Source organism: Arachis ipaensis, chromosome B8 (genome assembly GCF_059453495.1).
Source record: "Arachis ipaensis isolate K30076 ecotype BB chromosome B8, ASM5945349v1, whole genome shotgun sequence".
NCBI lineage: Eukaryota > Viridiplantae > Streptophyta > Magnoliopsida > Fabales > Fabaceae > Arachis > Arachis ipaensis.
Genome location: NC_142443.1, coordinates 43,798,748 through 43,808,453, shown reverse-complemented (window position 1 = coordinate 43,808,453; position 9,706 = coordinate 43,798,748).

Below are 9,706 nucleotides of genomic sequence, written 5' to 3'. Positions count from 1 at the left end.
CAATGGTGTGCATCCTGACAGTTACAAATTGCTGCTATTTCCATTTTCCCTCAAAGACAAAGCCACTCAATGGTTGGAGTCATTTCCAAGAGATAGCATCAACAACTGGGATGATCTAGTAACCAAGTTTCTTGCCAAGTTTTACCCACCTCAAAGAGTTATTAGATTGAAGACTGAAGTACAAACATTCACACAAATGGATGCTGAACCCTTGTATGAGGCATGGGAACGATATAAAGCTCTAATCAGGAAGTGCCCTCCTGAGATGTTTAATGAATGGGATAAACTCCAAAATTTCTATGAAGGACTGACAATGAAAGCTCAAGAGGCACTTGACTATTCAGCAGGAGGCTCAATGCAACTCATGAAGACAGCTGAAGAAGCTCAGAACCTCATTGACATGGTGGCTAACAACCAATATTTCTTTGGCCATCAGAGACAACACCAACTATCACTAAGGAAAGGAGTGTTAGAAATGGAAGGGGTTGACACCCTCCTAGCTCAAAACAAGATAATGCAGCAGCAGATTCAAGAACAATTTGAGCAGATGGCTAAAAAGATTGATAGTTTACAAGTTGCAGCAGTGAATACAAGCCAACCATCAACCACATGGGGACAAAATGAAGAAAACCAAGAAAATCAGCAGCAGGAACAACCTCAATATGTGCACAACCAAGGCTCATGCCAAAATGAGGTTTATGGTGACACCTACAATCCATCCTGGAAGAACCATCCAAATCTCAGATGGGGAGATAACCACACCCACAGCCAGCAACCGTGGCAGAAAAACTCAAACCAAAACAACTCAAGAAACACAACTTACTCAAACCACGACCAGCAAAACGCTAATAATAATCAATACAAGAAACCACAGAATACATATCAACCACCCCACCACAATCCACAAACTCATCAAAATAGCATTTCCGCACCAACATCTAACCCCCAAAACTACCACACTACCCCTACAAATAACTTCCAGCAACCACATTCTACCCCCATCATACCACCAATAGACCATCATGAAAGTAGAATTTCAAGTCTTGAGGCAGCCATACAAGCAATTGCTCAGTCCACTTAGAGCTTGGTCAAAATGCAAGAGAGAAATGAAGCTACCATGAAGAACCTTGAACGACAAGTGGGACAATTGGCCAAACAAGCTGAACGGCCAACCAATGTTCTCCCAAGTGATACAATCTCCAATCCAAAGGACAAAGGAAAAGCTACAAAGTGGGAGGAGTGCAAAGCAATCATAGTGGGAAGTGAAAAGACTAGGGAGAAGGAAGCCATCAATCAAGAAGAACACAACAGAGAAGTTCCACAAGAAGAGACAGAAGAGAGAAGTGAAGAGGAGAGAAAGACCAAGAATGCAAAAAGCTCAAAGAAAGATGATCCTGGGAGTTTTTACATACCTTGCACCATAGGAAACATAACAATTGAGAAGTCATTTTGTGACCTCGGTGCAGGTATAAACTTGATGCCTTTGTCTCTAATGAGGAAACTTCAAATTTCTGAGCTGAAGTCCACACGAATAGTTCTCCAAATGGCTGACAAATCCATTAACGTTGGGGCTAACTTCTTGCTTCCTGGTTCAATTTCACTTATTCCATTGTCCTCTCTTCACTCCTAGCCATTCCTCTTTGCTTCAACCTTTCTCCAAGCTTTCTTCACCTATCATTAATCAACCAAACTCATCAAAGCTATGCTCAAAATCATGAGATATTCATTCTTTCATGATATGCAACAAATATAGCATAAAACCTCATAAAATGGCATAAATTCATATATGGTTGGTTCAATCAAGGGAAACATGAAAATCTACTCAATTAGCTTGCTTGTAGTTCAAGAAAGTGCATAATTCTAATGAAAACAAAAGAAAAAGACTAGCTAAAATAGGCTAAGATGACTTGTCATCAGTGATCTCTTCAATGGCAGGCTGTAAGTGATTGGCGCCTTTTTTGAGAGGTCGTCAATACTCCTCCGGATCTGAACCCCAGGGTTAGTGCGGATCCATCTCTGCTTGAGGGTGAAGCACATACAGTCCATTCTCCTTAATGATCCTACTTAAAATTCCATAGACAAGGTCGGATCTTCCAGATCAGAGAATGCTGCATCTTTGGGTTCTAGCCTCTACCACAGATACCCTAATCTCCCCAAAAATCGACTGAACTGCTGTCTCGAGAAGTCCCCAACGAAGTCGTGGATTAGCCATCTGAGAGACGTATATTCAAGCTAGTGGTTCATCATTGTCCAATGAAAGACGCACTCTGAACCCATGTAGAATGTGATAAGCTTATGTCAGTTCAACGCATTCATATTGATGAAGAATGAATATATATCTTAGAATTAATCAAACATGGATCGAAGAAGAAACAGTAATACTTTCATTAATTCATAGGACTCAGCAGGGCTCCTTTCCTCAACCTAAGAGGTTTAGAAACTCATACTGAAAGGAAATACAAAGTAAAACTCAAAAATCAATGTGTATAGTATGCATCCTCCCTTTAGAGAGATGTAAAATAAGTCTTAAATTCTAAACAGATGACTAGTAAGGATAAAACAGTCTATTTAGTGCTAAAATTTACTTCTGGGCCCACTTGGTGATTGTTTGGGCTGAGTTTTAATGAGATCCACATGCTCTAAGGCTCCTAGGGCATTGAACTCTGGCTAGGGGGTCCTCTCTGGGCATTTGGACGCTGGACTCTGTTCTGTGGGCGCTGGACGCCTGGAACGGGGTAGGTAACTGGCATTGGACGCCAGTTTTGGGCCTTCTAATCTGAAGCAAAGTATGGAAAATCATCTTTCCATAGCCATTTAGAATGCTCCATTTGAACTTCTGCAGCTCCAGAAAAGCTCTTCCGAGTGCAAGGAGGTTAGACCTGGACAGCATTTGCAATGCTTTCTCTGTCTCTGAATCAGACTTTTGCTCCAGCTCCTCAATTTCAGTCAGAAAATACCTAAAATTGTCCAAAAACACAAAAACTCATAGTAAAATCTAAAAATGTGAATTTAACACTAAAACCTATAAAAACTTAATGAAAACTAAACAAAACATACTAAAAACTATATGAAAATGATGTCAAAAAGCATATAAAATATCCTTTTATCAATACTATGTGACCTTGGTTCAAGCATAAGTCTGATGCCGCTCTCAGTAATGAAGAAGTTGGGGATCCAAGAAGCACATCCTACAAGAATAGCATTGGAGATGGCTGACAAGTCTTGGAAGCAGGCGTATGGGCTATTGGAGAACATACTGGTCAAGGTTGGAGAGCTATTCCTCCCGACGGATTTTGTGATATTGGATCTAGGGGAGGATACAAATGACTCCATCATCCTAAGAAAGTCATTCTTAGCCGTTAGAAGAGCCCTAATTGATGTTGAGAGAGGTGAATTGGTGTTGAAGTTACATGAGGATTACATGATTTTCAAGGTCTTTAAACCTCCACCAAGCTCAGACAAAGGAGGTACTTGCATGCAGAGCTTAAAGTTTAAGCCATCCCTCTTGGTGGAAAGCCATACAATTTCCTCTGATATCAAACCTAAGTTTGGTGTTGGGCATTCACCACCTACCAAAGATGGAGGAGGTCCTAAGAAGAAAGTACCTAAGGGCTGGAGGAATAAGAAGATTCTTACTAAGAACTTTTCACCTAGCATGAGGGTGGTGCTCACTAGAAGTCCAGTCATACCACATACTGTGAACAGGATTCTATCTTTTGAGCATATAGAATTGATCCATGAGAGCACAGGAAAGAATTTTACAGTGAGGGGTGAAGAACTAAGCCCCTATGATTAACCTCCTCCCTAGTGGAGCTGACCGTCAAGCTAGTGACGGTAAAGAAGCGCTTGTTGGGAGGCAACCCAACCATAGTATCCTGGTGTGCGAAATCGTGATCATTGCTTCCTTGGTAACGGCGCTAAAAACTCAATACGCATGTTTATGATCTTATATCTGTTTCACAACTTCGTACAACTAACCAGCAAGTGCACTGGGTCATCCAAGTAATAAACCTTACGTGAGTAAGGGTCGATCCCACGGAGATTGTTGGTATGAAGCAAGCTATGGTCATCCTGTAAATCTCAGTCAGGCGGATATCAAATGGTTATGGAGTTTTTGAATAATAATAATAAATAAACAGCAAATAAAGATAGGAATACTTATGTAAATCATTGGTGAGAATTTCAGATAAGCGTATAGAGATGCTTTCGTTCCTCTGAACCTCTGCTTTTCTGCTGTCTTCATCCAATCATTCCTACTCCTTTCCATGGCAAGCTTTATATAGGGCATCACTGTTGTCAATGGCTACATCCCATCCTCTCTGTGAAAAAGGTCCAAATGCTCTGTAACGGCACGGCTAATCATTGATGACAAGTCATCTTAGCCTAGTTTCACTAGCCTTTTTCTTTTGTTTTCAATTGAATTATGCACTTTCTTGAGCCAAAAGCAAGCCAATTGGGTAGATTTTCATGTTTCCTTTGATTTAATCAACCATGTATGAATTCATGCTATTTCATGAGGTTTTATGCTATAATTGTCATATATTATGAAAGAATGAATATCTCATGATTTTGAGCATAGCTTTGATGTGTTTAGTTGATTAATGATAGGTGAAGAAAGCTTGGAGAAAGGTTGAAGCAAGAAGGAATGGCTAGGAGTAAAGAGAGGACAATGGAATGAGTGAAAATGAACCAGGAAGCAAAAAGTTGGACCAAAAGTTAGCCTCAAACTTTTGCACAAACTTTTGGGTGAAAAGTTAGCCCCAACGTTAGCCCCTAACTTTTGGGCTAACGTTGGCACATGAAAGTTACTCCCTGGGCACCAAAAGTTTGCGCCAACGTTAGCCCCTAACTTTGTGGCTAACGTTGGCATGAGAAAAACACTCCCTGGGCACCAAAAGTTTGCGCCAACGTTAGCCCCTAACTTTGTGGCTAACGTTGGCATGAGAAAAACACCCCCTGGCCACCAAAAGTTTGCGCCAATGTTAGCCTCTAACTTTTGGGCTAACGTTGGCACATGAAAAACACAAAGGGGGAGCAAAAGTTTGCGCCAACGTTAGCCCCTAACTTTTGGGCTAACGTTGGCGCCATAAGTGCACTAAGGAAGGCCAACGTTGGAGCAAAAGTTAGACCCCTAACTTTTGCACCAACGTGAGTATCAGCAAAATATGGGGGCTGATATGAAAAGTTGGACCAAAAGTTTGCCTCAAACTTTTGGTCAAACTTTTACTCAAACTTTTGCAAAACTCCAACCCAATTCACTTGGTTCACTTTGGTTCCTCTCCAAACTCCAAGAGCAATCAACCAAGGCCTCTCTTAACCCAATTCCACCAAGAGCAAAGGCCCAACTCAAGGCTTGAAGATCATTTGAAGAAAGTGTATAAATAGGATAGAATTCAAGTTTTTCGAAGAGCTTTTCTTTGGAGTTTTCATAATAGTTTTCGAAGAGCTTTGGATATTGAGTGATCTTTAATTTCCTAGTTTCGGGGAAGGAAAATTCCACTCTCTTCCTCTTAGTTTTATTGCTTCAATTTCAATTGCAATTGTCTTGGATCTTGGGTTGGAGAATTGAAGAAATTCTGTTTCAATCTCATCCGAAGATCTCTCTGTTTCTTCTACTGCTATTGAATTTAATTTCTGTTAATTGTTCTTCGTCTACTTTCTTTGCAATTTACAATTCCTTTGCAATTGTTCTTGTTGGATCTAGGAAGGCATTGAGATCTAGACTTGGTTATCTAGTCTCTTGGGTCCCGAGATCCGGATTCCCCATTTCCCATTCTCTGTTTACTGTTTTCATGCTTATTTACAATTCTGTTTTTAGATCTGGTTCAATCCAAGTGTTCTTTTACTTCTCTGTTGGTTGCAATTTACTTTCCCTCGTTTAATTTCTGCAAATCCAACTCCCAATTCCCTTTACAATTCAAGCTATTTACATTTCTTACACTTTAAGATTCTGCAATTTACATTTCTTGCGTTCTAAGTTTCTGCCATTTAATTTCTTGTTCTTTAAGATTCAGCATTTAAATTCCTGTTCTCTTTAATTTCAAGTCAATTACCCATTCCCTTTACTTTCCATGCAATTTAAATTCTGCAAATCACAAATCACTCAATCAAATCTTGATTCGCTTGACTAAATCAACCACTAAACTAAAATTGCTCAATCCTTCAATCCCTGTGGGATCGACCTCACTCCCGTGAGTTATTATTACTTGATGCGACCCGGTGCACTTGCCGGTTAGATTTGGGTGTTTTGGAGAAATTTGTTTCTTCCGCGAAAATATCCCATCAAGTTTTTGGTGCCGTTGCCAGGGATTGATTAGATTGACAATGATTAAGTGAGGTGGTGATCTAGATCTAACATTTTTTTCTTTTTATTTTCTGTTCTTTTAATTTTCAATTAACCCACTAACTGTTTGAATTTTTGCTTAAGCTAACTAAAATTTCATTCTAGCAATAGATTGAAGTGTCATTGGTTTGTGTGTTTCTTATGTTCTGCTTGTATGTCAGGTACAAGAAGAAATACACCCATCTTTCATGAACAAGACGAACGAACTCTTAGAAGGTTAAGAAGAGCGGAAAGAGGGAAAAATATTGTTGGAGAAGAGGAATCAGAAGAAGAATTCCAAGATATGGAGGAACATTCAACCAATCCACCAGGTGGAGCAGACAACAACAATAACAATCCACCCCAGAGGAGAGTTCTGGCCTCCTATACCTTTGCAAATGCTAGACATTGTGGAAGCAGCATTCTCACCCCTAATGTCAATGCAAATAACTTTGAATTAAAGCCACAACTCATTACATTGGTCCAAAACAACTGCTCGTTTGGGGGAGGACCATTGGAGGATCCAAATCAACATCTGTCTACCTTCTTAAGGATTTGTGACACTGTCAAGTCCAATGGCGTGAATCCTGAGACCTACAAGCTTCTGCTGTTCCCGTTCTCATTAAGGGACAAGGCCGCACAATGGCTTGAAACTTTTCCTCAAGGAAGCATCACTAGCTAGGATGATTTGGTGACTAAATTTCTAGCCAAATTCTACCCACCTCAAAGGGTTAACAGGCTGAAAACCGAGGTACAAACATTCACACAATTGGATGCTGAAAATTTGTACGAAGCATGGGAGAGATACAAGGCTCTGCTGAGGAAATGTCCACCAGAAATGTTCACTGAGTGGGACAAGCTACAGAACTTCTATGAAGGACTCACCCTAAAGGCTCAAGAATCACTTGACCACTCAGCTGGAGGTTCCTTGCAACTCATGAAAACTGCAGAGGAAGCTCAAAATCTCATTGATATGGTGGCTAACAACCAATATTTCTTTGCTCATCAAAGAAACCGCCAACCATCACAAAGAAGAGGAGTAATGGAGCTAGAGGGAGCGGACTCAATCTTGGCTCAAAACAAGATGATGTAGCAGCAAATTCAACAACAATTTGAGCAAATGGCCAAGAGGATTGATAGTCTCCAAGTTGCAGCAGTTAACACTAGCCAACCATCAACCACATGGGGACAGAGTGAAGAAACTCAAGAAGAACAACAACAAGAGCAAGTACAGTATATGCACAACCAAGGACCAAATGAAGTGTATGGTGATACATACAATCCATCCTGGAAGAACCACCCAAACCTCAGATGGGGAGATAATCATACCCAAAACCAACAACCATGGCAGAGGAACTCAAACCAAAACAACCCAAGAAGCAACCAAAACCACAACCAGCAGCAGACCAACCAAAACCCCTACAGAAAACCTCAAAACAACTACCCCAGCCACAACCAGTACCAATCCAATAACCAACCCACCAACCAAAATGCCTATCATCCACCACCCACATCTCATAACCCACCTTAAGTATCACCTGAAGCCCAGAGAATCACTAACTTGGAGGCCGTGATAGACAAAATGTTGAAACACCAAGAAATGGTAACCAAGAATCAGGAAGCATCCCTGAAGAGCCTAGAGAGACAGATGGGGCAAATCTCCAAACAGATTTTTGTTGAGAGACCTTCAAGCTCACTGCCGAGTGACACAATCCCAAATCCTAAGGAAGAATGCAAGGCAATACAATTAAGGAGTGGGAGAACATTGATGAGCAACAATGATACTACTAAGAAGCAAGTAGAGAGCAGCAAAAGACCAATAGAAGAGGAACAGCCAACACACACAGAGGAAGCCAATGATGATGATACAATGGCAAGCAAGGAAGCTTCAAAACAAACTCAGGCAAAGGAGGAACAACCAAAAATTCAAAAAAAAAGGAATGAAGCAGTTGAAGAGCCAACCAAGAATCAAAAGCAACAAGTAGAGAAAACCTTTATACCTCCACTGCCATATCCCCAGAGGTTCAATAAAGAAACCAAGGACCAGCATTTTCACAAGTTCCTTGAAACTTTCAAAAAGCTGGAAATCAATATTCCTTTTGCTGAAGCACTTGAGCAAATGCCTCTGTATGCCAAGTTTTTGAAGGAGCTTATCAACAAGAAAAGAAGTTGGGATGAGAAAGAAACCATACTGCTCACTGAGGAATGCAGGGCTTTGATTCAAAAAGGGTTTCCCCCTAAGCTTGAAGATCCAGGGAGCTTTTTGCTACCTTGCACCATTGGGGAATTAACCATCACTAAAGCAATGTGCGATCTAGGAGCAAGTGTCAACTTAATACCATCCTCCTTGGTAAAAAAGCTGCATATAAAGGAAGTTAAACCAGTACAAATATCTCTAGAGCTAGTAGATAAGTCAACAGTATACCCCAGGGGTATGATTGAAAACCTGCTGGTCAAAGTGGACAACTTTATATACCCTGCAGATTTTTTGGTTCTAGATTCAGAAGGGGATGATGGTGATTCTATTATTCTGGGAAGGCCATTCTTGGCCACTGCTAGAGCTATCATAGACATAGAGGAAGGAGAATTAACTCTTAGAATGCATGATAAGAGTGTCACTCTGAAGGTATTACCAGAGGCACAATTTAGCAAGGAGAAGAAAGACTATATGAAAATTGACAAGGGAGAATCACAGTTGAAGGAAGAAACTGACAAAGAAAGTCACAGCAACATCCCAAGGCTAAAGATTGTACAGACTGATGAAGAGGCCCAAGAGGATATTGGAGTATTAGCCACTGAGAAGAGAGGTCCCCAAGGGAAGCCTACGGCCAGAAAAGAAAGATCAACAAAAGGAAAGATGAAACGGAGAAACAAAACAAAAAGGGGTTGGAAGAACAGGAAGATCCCAACAGAGGGGCTTTCCAAAGGTGACAAAGTGCAACTGATATATCAACAGCTGGGGGCAAACCAACAAACTGAGGACTACTACACTGTCAGCAACATACTCTCATTAGAGCATGCTGAAATTGAACACCAGGGAACAAAGAAGAGGATCACAGTCAGGGGAGACAAATTGAGGCTCTACAAGCACCAACCACCATGAAAGAAAGCCTTAATGTCAAGCTAATGACAATAAAAGAGCGCTCCATGGGAGGCAACCCATGATTTAAGATTCATGTCATTTTAAATTCAATAAGTTATGATCATTTGAGCATGAATTCTTTTCTCTTTTCATGAACATGTCCATTGACTGCATGCACTGTTTTGAAACATATGCTGAGAATTCTAAGTTTGGTGTGCCTTCAAGCACACTAAACCAACGTTACAAATAATTCCGTTTTGCAAGCTTAGAGTGTCTTGACAAAGCATATGGCCAAACACTAA